The 275-nt window shown below is 41.5% G+C and overlaps 1 protein-coding gene across 1 annotated transcript in view; it reads left to right on the top strand.

Moving 5' to 3' along the window:
* LOC119591519 (sodium channel protein para-like) overlaps nucleotides 1-275 on the top strand; it is a gene marked incomplete in the record, with an annotated part of 263,120 nt that overhangs the window by 140,706 nt on the left and 122,139 nt on the right.

The following is a 275-nucleotide window of genomic DNA, read 5'->3' as shown; positions in this document are numbered from 1 at the left end:
CTCCACGGAGAAAGTAGAGGCCTCAGAGTGAGTACACCTTTCGCTTTTCGCTTTTCCTTCTTTTTTTTGTGTCTCGTTTTCTCCACGGAGAAAGTAGAGGCTTCAGAGTGAGTACACCTTTCGCTTTTCGCTTTTTCTTGTTTTTTTGTGTCTCGTTTTCTCCACGGAGAAAGTAGAGGCTTCAGAGTGAGTACAGCTTCCGTTTTCTGTTGTTGTTTTTCCCCTCCTCTCTTTTTTATCTTTTATACCGAAAGAGTAAGTACATCTTTTGAATG

The sequence above is a fragment of the Penaeus monodon genome, chromosome 28 (assembly GCF_015228065.2).
Source record: "Penaeus monodon isolate SGIC_2016 chromosome 28, NSTDA_Pmon_1, whole genome shotgun sequence".
Taxonomy (NCBI): Eukaryota; Metazoa; Arthropoda; class Malacostraca; order Decapoda; family Penaeidae; genus Penaeus; species Penaeus monodon.
Note: the sequence above shows the minus strand (reverse complement) of the source record. Positions and strands in the feature narration are given on the sequence as shown.